At 42.9% G+C, this 22601-nt stretch overlaps 2 protein-coding genes and 1 pseudogene across 5 annotated transcripts in view; 2 read left to right on the forward strand and 1 right to left on the reverse strand.

The window, feature by feature from the left end:
• LOC147998836 (uncharacterized) overlaps positions 1-22601 on the reverse strand; it is a 924038-nt gene that overhangs the window by 178317 nt on the left and 723120 nt on the right. The window lies entirely within an intron of this gene.
• Positions 1-22601, forward strand: part of LOC147998838 (disks large homolog 5-like) — a 260765-nt gene that overhangs the window by 110427 nt on the left and 127737 nt on the right. The gene's annotated exons all lie outside the window — the stretch shown is intronic.
• LOC147998841 (zinc finger CCCH-type antiviral protein 1 pseudogene) lies at positions 17144-18429 on the forward strand (annotated as a pseudogene).

Genomic DNA, 22601 nt, shown 5'->3' on the forward strand with positions numbered 1-22601 from the left:
GAAGCCTGTTTTCACAGCTGATCTGGATCTGAGGAAAAGGTGCTTTTAAAGAAGCCTGTGAAAGTGTCTCCTGCAGGAGAGCCCACCCTGCAGGTAAAGTCACACAGGACAGGGAAAAGTGGCTTCCCAACTTTCCCAGGGCTCTCAAACCAGGGAGGGTACCTGATTTCAGAGAGTTTGAGAAAGGCCTCCATCTCCCTGAAAGACTTCCCTCAATCATAAGTCCCACCACTATCCCAGGCTCAGCAAAGCCCTCCAACTACCAGTTCCTGGCAAATGAAACCCAGTGTGGAGAATTGAAGATAACACTTCTAGGAAAAGGGAGACACAAGCCTCTGGGGGTCCTGGCCTGGGGTCTGTCCCTCAGGCTCTCCTCAGTTCCCCTAGGTGCCTAGGGCAGGGGCAGGGTCAGGAGTAGGGGGAGGGGCAAGTTCATGGTCAGGGGCAGGGTCAGGGGCAAGCAGTAACCTCCAGCCACAAGATAGGCTTTGGGTGCATACAAATGGATATCATCATCTGAACATCGTAGTATTATCTACTCTGTATATGTAGCATAATACTGTGCCTATGACAATCTCAAGCTTCCTTGAGTGTTGTTGCCCCATCAAGAAGTGTGATGAACTGAGGCCAATCCCTAGGGATCCTTTCAAGGGATTAGAAGGAAGCCATCAGAGATACTCCACTTCTTTGTCATTAGATTAAATCAAGTTGACACAATGTGAACCTGGTGGGCTATTTGACCATGCATCTTTCTCACAACCCCTCTTTTCTGAGTTCAGTCCATGGCAGAATTCATTGCCCACCATCGTAGATATTTCTTTGTATATTTCCACAAGAGCCAGGTTTCTTTTCTTTTTTTAAAATAGAATTAGTTGTAGTCAATCAACTGTTGCCCTATGAAAGAAATGATTAGTATATATTGTAACTTACCACACTGTATTTGTGTATACAAGTACATTATTGGAAATCCAGCATTACTGAGGAATTGGAAACCAGTGCTGTGGCCTTGCCTTTCTGTGCCTAGTCCTGGCTCACAGGCAGCAGGGGGCAGACCTTGAGTTCCTCTTCAGGGACAGAGTGATGGTGAATGGACACTGAGCAGGCAGAGAAACACAGCTGAGGCAGCTCCTTTCAGGTATCAAACACATCATCTCCTTCCCATCTTAAGGGCTGTTACTGAGGTCTTGCCCCCATACCTACCTTAATAGCAGCAAATTTGTTACACAGCAGCCAGCTCTTTCCTATTGTTCTGTAATACGCCTCTACATTATGGATGCCAACAAACAAACTAACAAAAAACAAAAAAACCTGACATTGAACTGTGTGGTGCTGGTCACATACCCTGTTATATTCTGTATGTTACGAGGTTTGTTAATATTAACAAGTTCCCCAACTATGAGCTTCACATAGGACCCATTAGATTCAAGGAAAATAGGAACAATTATGTGTAAAATGACCCGAGTCAGGGCCCATAGACAGCAGCATTTCCAGCACTTGTGCTTTAGCCCATGTGGATTTTGCAATGAGCTGGGCCTAGCAATGTCCAGTACACAGTTGTGAGCTGTTGCTCTGGTTGAACTGTATTGGTGTGTGCATTCAATAAACTACACCTATTTAAATGAATTCAGTGTTCCTGTGGTCTGAGTCCAGACCTCTTGACACCAAATCTTCCCTTCAGCAGCACTTAGGAAAAGAAGCTAAGGTTAGGAAAGGTGACATCTTGTCATAAATTATGTGACAAGAGGGATGGAGAAATGATCCCTTGTGTTAAGAATCAAGGTGTCCTCTGTAATATTCAGGTCTATACTGGCCCTGTGCATCAGCTTCAAGGACCCATTTCTGATTTTCTTTGGGGTTCCCGTGATGATGCACTCAGACATGATTGGAAAGAACCAAAACGGTGGTCAGACTTGATTTATAAAATGCAGGCAACATTGCAAACTTATGTTGCAGGATATTTGATTCATATTATCAGCCCCAAGATAGTGTTATTTACTTTAAAATAAAATTACCTCTGGCAGTTCAGTTCAGCACTAGCACCGATATTTTACCCTAGAGCTTTTTTTGGTTGTTTGTTTGTTTTTTGTTTTTGTTTTGGATGAACAAGTACTTTCTTATTTTGTGGCCCAGCCCTAGCTCTTACTTCTTTGCACAGTCACAGAGAGACCTCAAACATATACTCAGCCAAAGGCAGGGGAATGTAGAAAAGAGCCTAAGGCAATACCACATAATGACATTGAAAGTGGGTGGCCAAAAGGTGTTATAAAATTCACCTCACTTCAGTGAGTGATGACATACCAACCTGGTGGCCTACGATTCTGGAATATTAATCAGAATCCTTTCGTCATATTAGATCTTAATAGAAACAAGGAAGCAGTCCTTTCCTGAAGTATATATTCATCATACGTAAAGACGATATTACATCCATATACAACTCAGAATAGAATTATCCCCCAAGACCGGAAAGATCTGGCAACATTAATATTAGAAGCTTCTCCTGTGTTACAGTGGTAAGCACAGAAGAAAGAGGAAGATAGGGCTGAAAACAAAAGCATCAGGCCAGAGCACTGTTTCTCAGGATGAGTTGCTAGGTGAAGGTAAATAAACCTTACTAAGTTTAATACAGTATTACATACACTGTTGTAAGTAACTGGAGCCGAGGCTATCCCCAAAGGTTTGCCTGTCTGTGAAATCTGATACCCTAACTCAGGTGTCTTCCCTGGCCTCAGTGGGAGAAGGTGCACCAGCCCTACAAAAACTTGATGTGTCTTGGTGGATGCACACTCTGAGGGATATTCCTCTACTCTCTCAGAGGAGATGGTGTGAGGACATTGGGGAGGAACTGTGGGAAAGAAGTAACAAGAGAAAGGACAGCAATTGGGATGCAAAGTGAATTTAAGCCTGTCAGTCACTGCTCTATTGCTGTGAAGAGACACCTTAATTAAGGTAACTAATAAAAGAATCAGGGTGTGCCCATGTCTCCAGGTAGATATGTAGCAGAGGACTAGCTTATCTGGGATCACTGGGACAGGAGAACCTTGTTTCTGAGGAAGCTTCATGAACCATGATATTGGAACTTAGGCCTCTGAGGCGGGAGTGAATTGGTGGGTGGAGGAGCAATCTCATAGGGAGAGGGTGTGGGGGACAGAAGAGGGGGTCATGTAGAGGAACATGGAGTGGGAGATAAATTGGAAATGTAGATAAAATAATAAAAGAAAACTAAAAAACATCAGACTATGAGTATCATTCTAATTCAAGCCTCAAATAATAAAAACATAAATGCGAGAGTCGCCTGGTCCTGTTCATGTCATCCTGAATCTTAAAATCTTTTTTCCTCCAAATTCCGTGCCACATGAGGTGCACTGACCTGTCAGCTGCCTGCTTGGATGACAACTGCAGCAGCTTCCCTATGCACTTGCTTTGTAGGAGCACGAAATCTATTGAGCTCCCTTTTCCAAGTTGGAACTTTAATTGGTAAGAGTCTTGCCTTGAGGACACCTTCCACATCTCTACAGCACAGAGGCAGGAGGCTTATCGTTAATAACATTCATCTCCTTAACTATGTCACCCTCCTCTTCAGCACATGACTTTGCTGTGACATTAAACTTCTTAGTGATCTTTTCCACTCTAAGCTGCACATGGTTTTCATGTGTTTGCCCTGTGTGTTGTTCCTTCTCCTGCAGTCTTGAGGAACAGTGAGCAAAAGTAACCGAACCACAGACTCAAAGCCATGTTAATACTGTATTGTGTACTATTTTCACAGAGTTGCCTGAGGTGTAAATGGGACATGGAGAATTCGAACATAGTTTGAATCTTAGGCCTTTCACTGGGCAGTCCCTCATCTTCTCTAAAAATTAACCCCATTCTTCTACCATTAAGACCCACCTGCTGCTTAGCTCTTTACCCCTCTGCTGTAGTCTGTTCCATATCTCTTCCTGCCCATGTCTATTCTGAATCTCCTGCTTCAGCTTGCCTCTGCCTATGTCCCTCTCTATGCCCGGAAGTTCTGCCCACATACTTCCTGACGCAGCTCTTGGCCATCAGATATTTATTACATCCAATCGGCAGTGAGACAACACCTGATACATCTCTTAGCTTGTGTTGAGCTGGTGAGAAGGACAAACATCCACAAAATAGCAAAGCTGATGATGGGACATAGAAATGACAAGAGAAATCCTGCCAGCACTTAGCTCACTGCCAGTACAGAACTAACAATTGAAAGTTGACACACCTTAGTACAAAGGGAGGTCACCTCAGCATTTCCCCTTTTACTCCAAGAAATACCTTTAATTTAACATTAATAAGCTAGATAAAATAAGAAAACTTATGAGATGCATCAGGTAAGAATTACTGTCACAATATTCTGTCCATTCCTATTTTGCAAAATTGGAGAAGGTACTTCATTATCTAAATTATATTAGTCTAAAATTTTGTACCTAAATCATTTTCTATCACTTTTTAAGCTTTGTATCCCTTATCTATCATAACTTGCATTTATTAACCATAATAAGTCTTCTGAGACCAAATGTACTTTCATTAATTCCAAACAATTTAAGCGTTTATGTCTTTCATCCTTAAAATTTGACACATTTTTTGCGTACAAATTTTCTTTTTCTTTTTCTTTATTCAGCTTCCACACGAAGATTATTTTTGCTCTGATTTAGAGCAGGATGCAAGGGTGGAGTGCAGTCCTGAGGGGAGGGCAGATGAATGGAGTTGAGCTGCAGGATGTGAGGTTCACAGAGAATAAATAAGAAGTTAAAAAAATTAAGAAATAAGCACAGTGGGGATGAAGCTGTGAATGCTTGGCATGGGGACGTTTGGCAGTGGACTGGGCATTTTAGGGGTGGGGTGGGATTGGCGTGGGTTCTGGAGTAGTAAGGATGGTGTCTGTTCTTGTCTTTTGGGGAAATTCCTCGGTCTTCTCCCATCCCTCCTCCACCTCTACCCCCACCTCCAACCGCCATAACTGCCTCCTACCACAGCAGTGGCTCTGGGCATCGGCCTCTTTCTGCTCAATCTCTTCTATGTGCTCAGGGGTGGTACAAGCTTTTAAAAGTCCCAGGCAGTGGGCAGACCACGCACACTCTCCTGGCATCCCCATCCTCTCTCAGGACTTATGGTGCCAGAGCGGTTATCGCAGGAGTTTTGATACTGCTGTGGACTGTCCATAGAGCCCTGCTTTCTGAGCCTCCCATGTCCACCCTGTTCCTGTCCAGGTTCCTGGCTGTCACATTTCTGCACGATGGTGAACAAGTTTGTTTTTCTGATTCTCATAACAAGAAAAGGTTAAGACTAAACTATCTAATCTTCAACCCCATCCAAGATCTGAGGAGGAGAAATGTTGCCTGAATAAAAGGAAATTCAGAGCAAACAGCTCCAAACCTAAGAAATGACAGAAATTGTTGGCTACCCTGGGAGTCAGTCAGCAAATATTCCTGTGTCACTGTGGCATCCACCTTCAACTCACTGGGCCAGGAGCTCTGACAACAATCCTTTGAAGCAGGTCACTTGAAGGACTATCCTATTTTTTTTTCCAAAAACTGGGACACAGACTTCCCCATGATCAACTTCTGCACAGTCTGGACAGCTTTCTGGCAGCAGTAGAGGTAAGTGGGTAGTATTTCACCCAATGGTTCTTTAGAGCCCATCATCTTTTTCAGAATAGATTGGGGACACTACCAGGAGTTGAGGTCTCTCCCACTGTGAAAAGCCTTTAACTATTAGGACATCTGAAATGGCAGATTCTTCAGATCTCTAAAGGATTTGAGAACCACCTTTGTATGTAATGTCTATCTCAGTGGACAAATGTGGCTTTTTTTTCCCAAGGGATTTACTTCCTACTTAACTTTAAAAACATACACAGGAAGTTAAATAAAGCTTATTTCTGTACCTAACTAAAGCAGTACCTAACATGACTGGAAGACTGATTATTTATAGTTGGAAAGTACTAGCTTGAATTCCTTAATTATCCACGGCAGTGTGCAGTAGTAATTTTATAAAATTAGAATTTTACACCACATTGTGAATAAGTTGCATATACTTATATCTTAAAAATGAATTGAATCATTTATGCAAGTACAATTTTAAATTTTATCATCATTCAAAAATCCATGCCATCCTAAAATATTTGAGACTTAGTATTGCTTTCTAGTATAAATAGAGATACAGTGATCTATGATTTTGTCATTTTAGTCCCTTCTCCTGATTTCCCACCACATTAGACAGAGAATTGAGGACAGAAAGAGAAAGGAAGAAAGACATCCCTGATTCGAATCTGCTTTACTGTTTCCTCCCTGACCATGGCCAGTAAGAACTTGCAACCAACCCCCTAACTGACAATAAACATCTACAGCCCACGGCAGACAAATAACCACCCACCCACCCTTCCTCCTGAGAATGAGGGGGTCATGTTCCTTTAAGTTGCTTCCCAATGTGTGTGGGGTGACAACATGTTTTGGGGACCTTACAACAATTGGGACATTTTCCAAATCCTGGGAGATCTTGCAGTTTCCTATGCGTCCAGACCCTGAATGTGGCAGGATTAACTGAAGTCCTGGCTACATTAACAATGAAAAATACAAACACACATTCCTACCATATGAGGAAGGTCACCGGATATCTACCCCTTGAAGTTTGCTCAAAACAATTAGTCAATTAGCTTTTTATTTATCTTCAGGTCACTTCTTAGTAAACAGGCAGAAAAGAGACAGATTGTTTGCCAAAATTATAGCAATTGCTTCTAAGCCAGTCACCAATAGAGTTCCTGCCATCCTTTGAAGTTTCATCAGAGAGGCTCTATTTTGCACAGACTCACAATACTTATGTCTCCCATGTGGCAAACTAAACTGTTAAGATCTCCTTAAATAATTCAACAGTTTTCCCAATCCAAAGTCTCCCACCCTCCTCCAAAAAATCAAGGGATTCCTCACAAACATCTCCACTCACTTCGGTACCAGTTTATATATCAGTCACATTTCTGTTACTGCAGAAAAATACTATGACCAAGAACAACTCAAGGAATACAGTTCTTCACATTGTGTTAACCAGCCCCAACTACCAAATTATTTCATTGCTAAGTCATAAATGTAAGGTGGCTACTGTTTTGAATTGTAATGTAAATATCATGTATAAAGTATGTCTCATATGTGGTTGTTCCCTGAAGGGGTTGCAACCCACAGGTTGAAAACTGCACTTGTGTGTGGTGGTGGGAGGGGTGGTTGGGAGTTTTTTGTTTTGTTTGTTTGTTTTCCTTTTTCTCAAAACCCAAATGCTGATAAAAACATAGGCCAATATCAGGCTCTTCAATTTTATTCCATTAGGCACTGTGTCTGCTCTCATGATATTAACATGCTGGTTTTCTTTTTTACTATTCCCCAAAATGAAGGTGAAATCATTAAAGGTGATGCCTCCCGCAGTGCTTTACTGTCTTATTAGTTAGCAGTGTCTGACTGCCCTGCTCAGTTGTGCTTTCATGTGAGTTCTGAGATTTTTTTTTCATTCCCATGAAGATCTGTATTGGGATTATAATGGGATGGATTTAAACCTGTAGATGACTCTGGTAGGATTCGATATAATAATATAAATCATACTGATACATGAAAATGAGAGGTCTCTTCATTTTCTGGTTTCTTCAGTTTTTTTTATTTTTCCTAATGATTTCATTTTAACAAGTCTTTACTTCCTTAGATATTACAAGATTTTTATTCTGAATGGGTTTGTTTTCTTGGCTTCTTTCGTCATATTTATTGTTGGTATACAGGAGTTCTATTGATTTTACTGTGATTTTAGTGAATGTGTCCATGAGCCATAGGAGTTTGCCAGTGGTTTCGTAGTGGTCTTTATATATGGATCATATCGCCTGCAAATGAGAATGCTCTGACTGCTGTCTTTCATATTAACATGCCTTTCCATCTCTCTATTGTCATATTGTTTGGATAAGACTTCACATACTAGTTGAATTAGATGAAAAGAATGAACATCTGTGACTTATTCCTGATTTTAGTGGAAATCCATTATGATTTCCTCCAGTTAGGATGCTGTTGGCCTTGCATATCGCCTTTATAATGTTAAGGTATGTCTTCTCCATATCCCAGATTCTCCAGGACTTTTGCATTAACCACTGTGGGATTTTGCCAAAGAGATTGTCTGCCTCTACTGCAGTGATCATGTGTTTCCTGTTCTTGGTTTTCTGTGGTGGATTGTTTATTCATTTGTATGTGTTGAAACATTCTTGCACTTCTGCAGTCAAGCCAGCTTGATCACGGTACCTGACACATTCGGTAAATGTCTGAATTTTATTTTCCAGGATATTATTGAGAAATTTTTCACTTAACTGTTCCTTCCAATCTTAGTTTCTTTTCTATACTGTGAAGAGACACCATGAGCAAGGGAACTTGTAGAAGAAAGAGTTTATTTCAGCTTACAGTTTCAAGGATCATGAGTCTATGAATATTATGCTGGGGTACACGGCAGCAGGTAGGACACCATGTTTCTAGAGAACTGGCTGAGAGCTTACATCTTATGTGCAAGTCGGAGACAGAGAAAGTGTTAACTATAGATGGTGTTGAATTTGGAAACCTCAAAGCCCAATCCCATACACTCCTCCAACAAATCCGTATCTTATAATTCTTCCCGAATATTTCCACTAACCAGCAACAAACATTCATATATGTGAGTTTATGGGGGCCATTATCATTCAGATCACCATATTCCACTCCCAATTCCCCATAGGTTCTTAAACATATCATAATAAAAATACATTAGCTCAGCTTCCAAAACCCCTGTAGTCTTTCAGTCTCTACACAGTTTATCCACAGTGCTTTTCGACCCTCCAGGAAGTCCCTTAATTATTCCCCTATGAAATCAAAAGGCAAATTGCATACATCCAATGTGTAATGCCAAAAATATGTTATCATTGCAAAGGGAAATTGGGAATGTGGTGAGCCAGTTCAAGGCATTAACCCAACAGGGCACACTCCACATTCTCTACTTCTGATGCATGACAAAGGGATTAGATGGGTCCACTGCTCTGGCTTTGCTGACTGCAACATAATTCCTAAAACTATGTTGTATCGAATAGATCTGTGGTGGTTGTGTTTTCATTGTCACTCATTTCTAGGATTTTAATTTTTCCTTATGTGTTTCTCCCTTGGCCCTTTCAGGAGTGTGTTGTTTGTGTTGCTGACCTTCCACGAGAGTGTGTACTGACTGCACTTTCTATTGTGTGATACCAGTTTGATTCCTTTGTGCTCAGATAGAATGCATGACACTACTTCAGCTTTCTTATCTTTCCTGAGGGCTGTTCTGTGTCCTAATCCGTGGTCAATTTTGGAGACAGATCCACAGGCTGATAGAAAATATATGTATAGTTCAGTGTAGTTTGTTAGGTCCATTTGACTGATGAGGTCACTGAATTCTGCTCCTCCTCTTTTGTTTATTTGCATGTGATCTGCCAAGTGGTCAGAATAGACTATTAAAAACAATCACAACCACTATTATAGCTAATGGGTAATTTCAGATCTATGTGATAAATATATATTTAAATTTGTGACTGCTGTGTTTAATATGTATATATTTAGATTGTAGTATCTTTTGGTAATTGCAAAGTATGAAATGAATGTCCTTACATCTTCTGGACAGGATTGGTTTGAAATCTATTCTGTCAGCTGCATAGAGAAACTGCATAGAATTGCTATAGGGACCTGTGTCTTAGGTCTGTTTCCCTAGTGTATCCTCTACATCTCTCATGATGGTGATCCTGTTTCTGGCTAAATGTATGTCTGTTTACTGGGGAATTGAGTTTAGTGACATGCAAATATCATTTAAACCTATGTATTTAATTTTGTTAATTTTTGTGGGTTTTATTGGCTTCTTTTGATTGACTGTTCTAGTTTTGTTAAATTATTTCCTGTTTCCTCTGGTATTTTATCCTTCTCTTCAAACTAAAGTATTCCTTTTACGATCCTCTATAGAGCTCCTTACTGGTTATACATATTTTGTAAATTTATTCATCATATGCCTTAATCAGCACAGTAGCTGGGCAGCTGCCTGCCCTCCATGGTATCAGATCTACTTTCCAAACAATAACGCTCAACTCTTACTGACTGTGTAGCATCTTGGCTGCTCTTTGTTGCACTTGGACAGCTCTCAGGACCAGGCTCTCCTCTCCCTTAACCATGGCTGCTGTCCTCTTCCTCTCTCCTCTCCATCACACATGTTCTTCCTTTATTTTCTGGCAGCTTCTTCCTCCTTCTTCCCTCCTCATGATCCTCTCTAGCAAAGCCCTCAAAGCTCACCTCCCCCATCTCTCTGCTGTGCAGCTGTTGGCTGTTGGCTTCTTTATAATCACAGTTAACTGGGAGCAGGGTCAGTTTTTGGAGGTTAACCAGTCTTGAGTTCTACATATTAGCATTAAAATACAAGCAGAATTAGGCCATTCCACTACAAGGATTTCTTTTGTTTTGTTTTGGTGTAAGTTTTCTTTTACCTTTTCACTTTTTATTTTATTTTTGGCTATTTTTTTATTAATTGGTTATTTTATTTATTTACATTTCAACTGTTGTCCTGCTTTCCACACTCCCCTCATCATATCTTACATCACATTTCTGCTCAGCTTTGCCTATATGACAGTGTTCCCCCACCTACACATATCCATTCCCACCTCACAACTCCAGCATCTACTTTTGGTGGGCAACAGGCCTCAGCATAGTCAATGGCCTCCCGCCACATGGGTGCCACTTAAATCAGTCCTCTTCTACACAGTTCCCTAGAACCATAGACCCTGTATATACTTTGGCTGGCAGTTTATTCCCTAGGAGCTGGGGGATTGGTGACAGAGGGTCTGGTTAGATATTAAAGACCAATAGTTGCTGCTTTCTCTTCTTTTTCTGGTTATGGGTGAAATGGTGATTGTGTGCTTCATTTTTTGAAATTATTGAGAGATGATTTATTTCTTGGTTTTTCTTGGGTATAGTTTAGCTCATTGTCTTGGAGTTTCCCTACTACAATCCTCTGTTGTGCTTTCTTAGAGAAAAATATTGTTTAAATTTGGTTTTGTCATGAAATATTTTGGTTTCTCCATTTATGGTGATTGAGAATTATGCTGGGTATAGGATCCTTGGTCCGCATTACATCTGCCCAAGATTTTCTGGCTTTTGGAGTCTCTGTTGAGAAGTCTGGTGTAATTCAGATAGGTCTGAACTTATTTGTTACTGGTTATTTATACCTTACCCCTTCTAATGATCTTTCTTTGATCTGTGCATTCAGTGTTTTAATTATTATGTTAATGGAGGAATTGTTTCTGGTATGATTAAATTGGCATTCTGTAGGCTTGTTGTACCTTCATGGCCTTTTCTTCCTTTACCTTATGGATGTTTTCTGCTATGATTTACTGAATATGCTTACTGGACCTGTGAACAGGAAATCTAAATTCTCTTCTATTCTATTATCCTTAGGTTTGGACTTTTAATTCTGTCCTGAAATTCATGGATGTTTTGTATTCAATAAACCATACATGGTTATCTGAGATGGGTATTTTGTGATTTGTGGGGTGATCTCCTTGACCCCAACTCTTACATTTAGTACCACGTTTTATAATGAAACAAGGTCAAGAATGGTGACCTCTTGCCATAAACTATATGAAAAAGGCAGGTGAATGAATGTGTGTCAAGTATCAGTAGATTCCTGGGTGGTTTTTGCTCCGGGTTGGCCATATGCAACAGTTTCAAAAGCCCAAGTTTGATGTTCCTTGGGATTCCCAAGATGATGCACTCAGACCTGACAGACAACATCCAGAATCCTCCTCAAAGAAATTGATTTATAAAATGGAGGGAACGTTACTAAGTCATGTTACAAAATATTTGATCACACTGTGATCTCCAAGAATGTATTATTTACTGAAAAACTAGTGTGTGGTATAGCAGGGCCATGGCACAGACATTTAAAGCAAGAGTTGTTTATTCATGTAAACATGGACTTAATTACGGTATGGCTCACCTACCACACACATTTATGGCAAAGGTAAAAAGTGCACTTAGGTCCAGCAGATCAAGACACAACGTGAAAGGAAATCTAGATAACTAAACCAATGGAAAGTTTTTGAGTTAAAGGATTTTTAAGAAAGTGTTCAGAGGGAACAGGACTGCTCTTCTTCTGGGAGGTCAGTGAATCAGGAAAGACAGTTGGGAGCTTTACTTGACTTCAGCATCTGACTCCTGAAACTTCATTGGTAAAATTAATGTCTGGAATTTTGGATTGTAAAACAACAGGTTGGCCCTGCAGCTTTGGGCAAGGCCCATGGACAGAGAGATCGCACCCGATGGGAACAATCTTAAAAGCCATCTGATTCTGGTAAGTCACCTGAGAGGTCCTCAAGGAGAGAGGAATGAATGGGTAGCACCATAACAGAAGGCTTTAGGATCTCGGATAGTGCTACTCTAGATGCCTTGGAAATAGAAGCAGAAAATGTAAAGCTGAATGACTTCACAGGAATTAGCTCATTTCTGATTATGATTTTTTCATATTGGTATTTTATATTTATTCTTTTTTTTAAAATTTAAATCAAGAGCCTTAGGTTGTAAGGTGAGGCGGTCTTAGAATCAGAAAATGCTTAGAACACTTGTATGGCGCCCCACAACTAACACTATCTGGCTAGAAATTCTACTTTTAATTTCGTCACCATCGACAGCTTCCATTTAACCAGCAGGGTCCATGCCAGGCAGACACTGAGCAGGTTGTATGTTCTGTTAATCTCCACAACAACCCAATTCAGCAGAAACACCACCATTTTACAGGTGAAGAAACCACAGCTCAAAGCAAATGAGTATCAGGGTCCCCTCAGTCTCACTGGCTGTCACTTAGACCCACATCCTTCTCTTTACAGGGAAGCCATGGGCCTGATGTGGGCTGTGCAAGCTGACTCTGCTGAGATGATCAATGCTATTCTTGAGCCTGGGAGAATTTAAGACAAGGTGACCCACAGACTCCTGGGATAGATTCTGCCTCTGGGTTCTAGGGTGGGACACGGTATCCCTTGTCGTGGGTCTCTACTCAGCTGAGGAGTCTGCTCCCATGTGTCAGCTTCTATGGCAGTGGTTCTCAACAGTCCTACTGCTGCAACCCTTTAATACAGCTCTTCATACTGTGATGATCCCCTCCATAAAATTATTTCATTGCTACTTCATAAATAATATTGCTACTCTTATGAGTCATAATGTACAAGGTATCTGATATGCAATCTCTGTGAAGCAGTTGCCACACACAGGTTGAGAAATATTGCTCTATAAACTTTTTTTTTTTTAATGAAAGGCTTTCACCTCAGAAGTACCTGGAGCAGTTGTAAGAGCCCTGAAATACTGACAAGTTTTGGCAGGCCCAAGACTGCTTGCCTTAATGACAACAGAGATTCCTGGCTAAAGGCACAATCTGAAATCACTGTCCCCAGGTCATTTCTTGCCTAAGTTTTCCCTCATTACAATGTCTGTCTGCTTGGACATGTCTGTCCAGGAAGCCAGTCCATGTAGTCTCTGATACAGACAGAATGGTAAAGGCAAGAATGCTTTCCCTCTGTTGGCCCACAGTCATTTCTATAGAAGTAAGTTCAAATCCCCTGTGGATAAATGTGTGTCTCTCACATGGTGTGTGAGACTTGAAATGTCAACCGTTTGAGTTGACAAAAAACAAATTTCACTTCAGATTTACAGCTGACTAAAAATTATTTTTGGGAGAATGCAGAGGGTGGCCAGGCCTGCAGAGTCAGATCCCCTCCCTGCCTGGGATGATCCCACCCTCAGTAGACTTCAGCTTCACCTATAAGGTGTAATCAGAAAAATCTGACCTTAAGATTCTGAAGTCCACAATATGCACAATCCCAAAAGTTGGTAAACCGCCTATATGGGGGTTTTCTCCAGTTTAAACTATTCTGGCTTCTTTTCTCTCTTGTGCTGCAATCTGTTCTCTCAGGTCTGTTGGTCCAGGAAGGACCTGGGTTCAAGTCAAGGCCTCGTGGGTGGGGAGGAAGAGGTTCTGTTGTGTGAATGAGTATGGATTAAGAATGTAGCCCCACCAACAGATTGGGAAAAGATCTTTACCAATTCTACAACCGATAGAGGGCTTATATCCAAAATATACAAAGAACTCAAGAAGTTAGACCGCAGGGAGTAAAATAACCCTATTAAAAAATGGAGTTCAGAGGCAAACAAAGAATTCACAGCTGAGGAATGCCGAATGGCTAAGAAACACCGAAAGAAATGTTCAACATCTTTAGTCATAAGGGAAATGCAAATCAAAACAACCCTGAGATTTCACCTCACAGCAGTGAGAATGGCTAAGATCAAAAACTCAGGTGACAGCAAATGCTGGCCAGGATGTGGAGAAAGAGGAACAGTCCTCCATTGTTGGTGGGAGGCAGACTGGTACAACCATTCTGGAAATCAGTTGGAGGTTTCTCAGAAAATTGGACATTGAACTACCTGAGGACCGAGCTATACCTCTCTTGGGCATACACCCAAAAGATGCCCCAACATATAACAAAGACAAATGCTCCACTATGTTCATAGCAGCCTTATTTGTAATAGCCAGAAGCTGGAAAGAACCCAACAGAGGAATGGATACAGAAAATGTGGTACATCTATACAATGGAATATTACTCAGCTGTCAAAAACAATGACTTTATGAAATTCATAGGCAAATAGATGGAACTGGAAAATATCATCCAGAGTGAGCTAACCCAATCACAGAAAAACACACATGGTATGCACTCATTGATAAGTGGCTATTAGCCCAAATGCTTGAATTACCCTAGATGCACAGAACACATGAAAATCAAGAAGGATGACCAAAAAGTGAATGCTTCACTACTTCTTTAAAGAGGAACAAGAATACCCTTGGCAGGGAAGAGAGAGGCAAGATTAAAACAGACACAGAAGGAACACCCACTCAGAGCCTGCCCCACATGTGGCACATACATATACAGCCACCCAATTAGACAAGATGGATGAAGCAAAGAAGTGTAGGCCGACAGGAACCGGATGTAGATTGCTCCTGAGAGACACAGCCAGAATACAGCAAATACAGAGGCGAATGCCAACAGCAAATCACTGAACTGAGAACGGGATCCCCGTTGAAGGAATCAGAGAAAGAACTGGAAGAGCTTGAAGGGGCCCGAGACCCCATGTGAACAACAATGCCAAGCAACCAGAGCTTCCAGGGACTAAGCCACTACCCAAAGACTGTACATGGACTGACCCTGGACTCTGACCTCATAGGTAGCAATGAATATCCTAGTAAGGGCACAGTGGAAGGGGAAGCCCTTGGTCCTGCCAAGACTGAACCCCCAGTGAACGTGATTGTTGGGGGGAGGGTGATAATGGAGGGAGGATGGGGAGGGGAACAGCCATATAGAAGAGGGGGGGTTAGGAGGATGTTGGCCCGGAAACCGGGAAAGAGAATACAATCAAATGTAAATAAGAAATACTCAAGTTAATAAAGAAAAAAAAAAAAGAATGTAGCCCCACTCTGACTGGCCAACTAAGCTCCAGAAAATCTTCCCCAATCACAAAACTGGGCCATGTGGGAGCCTAAACTGTTTAAAGGGGAGAGCTGAGTGCTTTCTCCTGGAAGAAATACTTGGGGGTTGACTGTCACTTGTGAACCTTCTGTGTTAAGTCACTTCTCAGAAGGGAAGCTTTCCTCTAACTCTTCCATGGGACCCACCCAGCACTGGGGCCTGAGGATCCTATGGTGTTGCAGCTCTGAGCTGGGAGGGGTAGCTCTCACCCTGGCATGGAGAAGCCTGTTTTCACAGCTGATCTGGATCTGAGGAACAGGGGCTTTTAAAGAAGCATGTGAGAGTATCTCCTGCAGGAGAGCCCAGTCTGCAGGGAAAGTCACACAGGACAGCGAAAAGTGACTTCGCAACAAACGCAGGGAATGGGAACCAGGGAGGGCACTGGATGGATGGTCGGAGAGTTTGAGAAAGCATGCATCTCCCTGAAAGACTTCCCACAACCATAAGTCCCACCACTGTCCCCTTCTCACAGGGGAGGCTCAGCAAAGCCTGCCACCTGCTGGGATCCCTGCAAACTAAAACCGGAGTGGAGAACTGAGGAAAGCACTTTGGTGGAGGGGGAGACACAAGTCTCCAGGGCCAGGTCAGCCTTCTGTCCCTTTGGTTCTCCTCACTTCACAGAGGTGCCTATTGAAAGGTGAGGCAAGCCGGGATCTCAACAGTCTTTGGCCAAAGAAGTGAGAGCCCACAGGGCAGAGCAAGGCAAAGCAGAGCCAGGCAGAGCAAAGTCAGCAAATAGGCCTTGTGCATGTGGGACTGGTGGCAGCAGTGCTTGCCCTTGCTCTCCTGGTGGTGCAGAACACCTGCCTGGATGTGGGGAAACTCACAGTGGCTTGTCCTCCAGCTGCAACTGCCAGTGCTTGGGGAGGGGGAAGTTGAAGATGCTCCCATGATCCTCCGATTTCCGGCCCATTTTGTCCATGTTCAAGGCTGTGGTCAGCCCCGCCAGAAGCCCCGAGGACAGGTAGAGCAAGGACAACTGGCCAGCAACCACCATGGGCATCTGCGGTGGGACCCAGGCTAAGTAGCCACAGAGGCGCACCAGGCAGCCAGGCACCAGCCCCAAGCCTGTGCATACTGAGGCCAATGACACTCCACTAGTCCCTCCCACCATGCACATCCCACCCCTGGCAGGCAAGATCTCTCTGTCCAGGGCTTCCCCCAGACCTCCAACTACCAACAGCTCAATGAGCCCTTACTTAATTCTTGTTAACCATAATGGCTTTTCATAAAAGGTCATTGGGAAAGTCAATGATGAGATGAAAGCCTTAAAAGAAAACTAGAGAGACTTACGGAAATGAAGAAGAAAGCTCTCTTCCCAGTAGGAGCCTGGCAGTCCCAAGCTCAGGGCACCTCATGTCCAGTCTTGAACCCAGCATGCATTGTTGTGGAGAACCTGCCTGCTTAAGGACCTGGCTTCCAACTCATTCTCCTGAGATGATGACTTTAATTCTTTTAATTTTTACTGGTTATTTTCTTCATTTCCATTTCATGTGTTATCCCCTTTTCCAGTTTCCTTTCTCCATGAAGCAGAGTCCAGCTCACAAGCCTGAGCAGCTGCAGCCATAGTGCACCATGGGGGATCCTGGGGCAGACTGTTTCATCACCAAGATCCTGTGGGCCCACAGGGGCTGCATGACCTTAAAGGAACTGCAGAGTAGGATCAGGCTCCAGAGGCAGAGCTCTATGAGCTGCTGGGCAAGACTGCTTATTCCTATTGGAGACTGGAGATCAGGCAGGGATCACGCTGTAGGTGGCGGCTACTACTGAAGCCTGTGACTTCAATCTGAAGTGCATCCAGGGACCATGCTACAGATTGCCCAAGCCTCTGCAAGCTCAAACTTCTGGGACAGAGTCATTATGCAAAATCCCAGAGAAACCTCTGCAAATATCCACACCAAGTTTTTAGGAACAGAGCTTCCAGGTCCTGAAGAATCATGAGCTTTCTGGGCTTAACCAAGAGGAGCCGGCCTTCTTCCTGGTACAGGGGGATGCTTTTCTCCTGCAAAAGTTACTACAAAGGAGACAGCCACAAACAGATCTGCTTGAAGCCACAGCCATGCAAGAGAGTCCAAGTCTGTGAGCACTTCACCCAGGCCAACTGCCGTTACCTCAACTGTCTCAGGTCTCATGACCTGATGGACAGGAAGGTGCTGACCTCCGTGACTGAGCACGGGCTGAGTTCTGATGGGGTCCAGAACATCCAGGACATCTGCAACAACAAACACATTAGGAGGAGACCCACTGGCATGAGAGCTCCCCATGAACATCATAGCAGCAGGGCACAAAGAGACAGAAGCAAAAGCAGAGACTAATTCCTTCCAAACAGCCTAGGATTTCTCTCCCATGTCTCATTTTGGCATCTGGTTCACCTTGTCCAGATGTCACCAGCTGTAAGGATTCCCTGGAGGACGTGTCCACAGCTGTCACTCAGGAGGTCAAGAACCTGGGGACCCAGGACTCTGCACAGCTTTCCTTGGTCTCATCTAAGGCTGCTGGTGTCTGAGGACCCAGTCACATGAGAGCAAGCCAGGGGTTTTCTGAGAATGGAGATCTGGATGCTTCTTTTCTAGAAATCCTACTGATTCTTTGTAAGCTCCTGCCTCCTCTGCTGGCTTTCTTCTTGCTGCAGCAAAAAGAGATGAGTCCATGTCCATGAGAACAGGCATGCCTTCTGGACACCGCATGGAGGTCAAGGGAAAGAATGAGGCTCCAGACATCGATTACATCCCATTTTAAATGGTTCTATTGATGGGGTGACAATGGAAGAAGCAACAGACTCAGGAATTCTAGGTAAAAGGAGAAACTCAGGGAAGGAGTTTGGCAATGTTCCTTCTCTTTCAATTCAGTGGAATAATTGAAGCACTATTGTTATTGGGTCTTCATTAAAAGTCTGGTAGAAAGGATGCATTAAAGCCATGTGGCCCTGATTATTATTATTTTTAATTTTTGGAGTGGCAGCCTTTAATGACTGTATCTATTTCCTTATGGGAATTATTCATTACCTTCCCAGATCTGTATTTAACTTGGTATTTGTTATCTGTTAGAAAAATCACCAGTATCAAATAGATTTTTCACTTTTCTGTAGTAAAGGCCTCTGAAGTAAGCCCTAATGATTGTTGAATTCACTCAGTGTCCTTTGTTATATCCCCCTTTTCCTTTCTGATTTGGTACTTTAGATATAGGCTCTGTGGTTTGTCTGTCTTGTGGATCTTCTCAAAAAAAAAAAAAAAAAAAGCCAGCTCTTGCTTTGCTTGGCTCTTTGTATCATTCTCTTTGTTTGTAATTGATTGATTTTAGTTCTGAGTTTATTTCCTGCCACCAAATCCTACCAGACTCTCTATGGGATGAGGCTTTGCCTCACCTTGGTAACAGCAGCATGTGATACATGAAGCTTTTGCTGCTCTCTGTAGTGGGGTGACGTCACAATTTCACTGAAAACTATGCACAGCCTCGTTTTAGACTGTATTAAAGTAGCCCACGATTTCAGTGCTCCCTGCAAGGTGCCACGAGACAGTAGTAACATGAGTCTGCCTGCACCTCGACAGTTTTCACTAGGGACTTCTGAGTGATTTTATGAAAATTTATAGTGAGTTCATGGATGAACATGCACAAACACAAACGCACACACACACTTTACTGACATGGTGCACATTCTTTCCACACAAAGAAGAAAGTGAGTATTAATGAAAACACACCAATAAAGGAATCGATGGACGGGGTTGTGGGGAAGCTGGGGCTTAGAGTTATTTAAAGGCCCTGTGCAGGCTCTCCTTCTGTTGGAGGCTAAACTTCAAGTGCAATGGGGTTCTTTATTTTCTTTCTGTATAGCACACAGAGCTAGGGTGGAAACTAGGTTTTGAGCATATTTGGCAAGTACTAGAACACTTAATTAATTCCTAGGGCTGGAACCCTATTAATGTTCTACAGAATTACAGGGCAGGCTGGATGAAGACTCTCAGCTGACAATGTGGACATCTCAAGACAGGCACTGGACAATGGCTGACAGACTTGTATGAAGACTGGAAATGTTTTGCTATCTCAGAGGAAAAGAAGGCCCCTCCGACTACACTGTACACTAAGGACAGTTTATTCAGGTAAGGGATGACATGAACTATTGTCTCATGTCACAGATGTGAGCACAAAATATCCTAGGTATTGTATGCCAATGGTAGCATTAACAGAACAAATCACACAGTGTTGTGAAGATATAGAATATGACTATATGTAGCAAGAACCAGGCCTCTTCTAGTTTCTAAGATAATACCTGAGAACCTCAAATATAGTAATAATGTGATAATGTGGTATAAGTCTAGTTACAACTAGTTTCTATTGTGACACAGATGACTCTTTTTGTGTCATGTTCAGCTTATAATGAATGACTAGACGTAAGCATGAGAATAACCAAATACTACATTGCTTCTCTAGCTGCTGAGCTTTTAAAAGCCCTGGGGTGACAGCAAGCTTTTGTGGACATCTGGATTATTCCTTCTGTACTTTAACTCTCTACGTCAACCCCACTCTGAGTAAGTCAGTTCCATTCCATAAGTTGGAAATCAGTCAACTGGAAAAAAAAAATACTTTCTCAATACAAACACAGATTGGCCATGGAAAAAGGGCAGCTTGAACTGTCCCGCCTAGGTCCTGGGCTTGCACAGGCCTGCTCTCCAAAAGAAACGTGTGTTCACAGCTGCAGGCTGCATTCACTATGGATGTTCTTGAGGTTCCTCCCTAAACTGCTTAGATTAAGATAATTTTGTTGCCATCTATCAAAAGAATTCATTATGCCAAACTGGCCTTTCTTCTGAAACTTCTGTTCTGTGGGCAGGGCAAAATCTCCAGCAACCCTCACAGCAATGTGGGCTGCCAATCTGGGACTCAGAATTATACCAGTGCAAACCAAGAACAGGGCAACTGGAAGAGACCTCATTGGGTTGTAGGAACCTTCTGTTCTGAGTCACTTCTCAGAAGGGGCACTTTGCTCTAACTCCTCCATGAGACCCAACCAGTACTGGGGCTGGAGGATCCTTAGGTGTGGCAGCTCTGAGCTGGGAGGGGGAGCTGGCACACTGACATGAAGAAGCCTGTTTTCACAACTGATCTGGATCTGAGGAACAGGTGCTTTTAAAGAAGCATGTGAGAGTACCTCCTGCAGGAGAGCTCACTCTGCAGGGAAAGTCACACAGGACAGTGAAAAGTGGCTTCCCAACTTCCACAGGTCCTGTGACCCCAGGGAGGGCACCAGATGGTCCAAGAGTTTGAGAAAAGCCTGCATTTGCCTGAAAGACTTCCCTCAACCATAAGTCCCACCACTGTCCCAGACTCACACCTGAGGATCAGCAAAGCCTGGCACCTTCTGGGGTCCCCACAAACTGAACACAGAATGGAGAACTGCAGGAAAGCACTTCGGCGGAGGGGGGAGACACAAGTCTCTGGGGCCAGGCCTGGGGTCTGTCCCTTAGGCTCTCCTCACCTCCATTAGCTCCTAGTGCAGAGCTCTGCAAGCCGGGATCTCAAAAGTCTTGGGCTGAAGAAGGGGGAGAAGGTAGCAGCAGTGGCGGTGGGGTCGACAGGGGAGTCGAAGACCGAATGGTAGCAACGCAAGCAGCGGCAGAACACCTGCACAGAAACACAAACAAACACAAACTCTCTCTCTCTCTCTCTCTCTCTCTCTCTCTCTCTCTCTCACTCTCTCTCTCTCTCTCTCTCTCTCTCTCTCTCTCTCACACACACACACACACACACACACACACACACACACACTTTACTGACATGGTACACATTCTTTGCACACCAAAAATAAAGTGAGCAGTAATGAAAATACACCAATAATGGAGTCGATGGAGGGAGTTATGCAGAAGCTGGGACTTAGAGTTACTTAAAGGCCCTATGCAGGCTCTCCTTTTGTTGGAGGAGAAATTTCAAGTGCAATGTGGTTCTGTATTTTCTTTCTCTAAAGCACACAGGCTATGGTGGAATGTAGGGCTTTGAGCATGTTTGGAAAGTACAATCACACTGAATTAAATCCTAGGGCTGGAACCCTATTAATCTTCTACACAATTACAGAGCAGGCTGGATGAATACTCCCAGGAGACAATGGGGACATCTCAAGACAGGCACTGGACAATGGCTGTCAGACTTGACTGAAGACTGGAAATATTTTGAAAATTCAGAGAGAAAAAAAAGGCCCCTCTGTCTACACCATACTCTAAGGACAGTTTATGCAGGTTAGGCATGGCATGAACTATTGTCTCATGTCACAGATGTCAGCACAAAGTATCCAAAATATTGTATGCCAATGGTAGCATCAACAGAACAAAGCACACAGTGTCATGAAGACATAAATTATGAGTTTGTGTAGCAAGACCCAGGCCTCTTCCAGTAACTGAGAACCTCAAATACAGTGGTGATGTGATAGTGTGGGGGTGAATCTAGTTACAACTAGCTTCTATTGTGACACAGATGACTCTTTTTGTGTCATGGTCAGCTTATAATGAATGTCTAGACCCAAGCATAAGAATAACCAAATACTACCTTGCTTCTCTAGCTGCTGAGCTTTTAAAAGCCCTGGGGTGACAGCAAGCTTTTGTGGACATTCTGGATTGGTCCTTTTGTACTTTAACTCTCTGAGTCACCTCCACTCTCAGTAATTTAGTTCAATTCCATAAATTGGAAATCAGTCACCTGGAAAAAATACATTCTCAATATGATCCCAGATTGGCCATGGAAAAAGGGTAGCTTGAACTGTCCCACCTAGGTTCTGGGCCTGCACAGGCCTGCTCTCCAACAGAAACATGTGTTCACAGCTGCAGGCTGCATTCACTATGGGTGTCCTTGAGGTTCTTCCCTAAACTGCTTAGATTAAAATAATTTTCATGCTAACAATCAAAAAACTCATTATGCCAATCTGGCCAACAGGAAGCTAATTTCTATTCTGTATTTTGTCAGATGTGCAGAATACATATGGTCATCATTGATAATAGGTGAAAGATCTGCTCTAGTATGGACACTAAGTGGTGCTGGAGGATGATCC

This window comes from Rattus norvegicus, chromosome 19, assembly GCF_021556685.1.
Source record: "Rattus norvegicus strain SHRSP/BbbUtx chromosome 19, alternate assembly SHRSP_T2T, whole genome shotgun sequence".
Classification (NCBI taxonomy): Eukaryota; Metazoa; Chordata; class Mammalia; order Rodentia; family Muridae; genus Rattus; species Rattus norvegicus.